The following is a 470-nucleotide window of genomic DNA, read 5'->3' on the forward strand; positions in this document are numbered from 1 at the left end:
GTTTTTTCTCTTGATTTTCTCAGTTTTTTCTTTTTGCCGCCGAGTGTTGGGGTCGGCGCTCTGGGAGGGGGAGCGGGTCGGCGCTCTGCGGGGGGAGCGGGTCGGCGCTCTGCGGGGGGAGCGGGTCGGCGCTCTGCGGGGGGAGCGGGTCGGCGCTCTGCAGGGGGAGCGGGCCGGCGCTCTGCGGGGGGAGCGGGTCAGTTTGTGGAGGAGCAGGACACAGGAGCTTCAGACTCATGTCCACGTGTTTTGTCCCAGTATTAAACAGGAGTGAATGACGCCAAACTCCAACTCAAGATTGTTTCAAATGGATTTATTTATTTATTTATGTATTTATTTATGTATTGATTGATTGATTGATTTGTTCATGGCTCAGATTGTATTTATTGTGAAAGTATTTACACTGTAAAAACGAGCAGAGTCGAGCCTCGGTTTGACTCACGTCACGTTTAAACGAACCAAACGTAAAA

This window comes from Boleophthalmus pectinirostris, unplaced genomic scaffold, assembly GCF_026225935.1.
Source record: "Boleophthalmus pectinirostris isolate CB_2022bp ecotype Guang Dong unplaced genomic scaffold, ASM2622593v1 HiC_scaffold_15, whole genome shotgun sequence".
Classification (NCBI taxonomy): domain Eukaryota; kingdom Metazoa; phylum Chordata; class Actinopteri; order Gobiiformes; family Gobiidae; genus Boleophthalmus; species Boleophthalmus pectinirostris.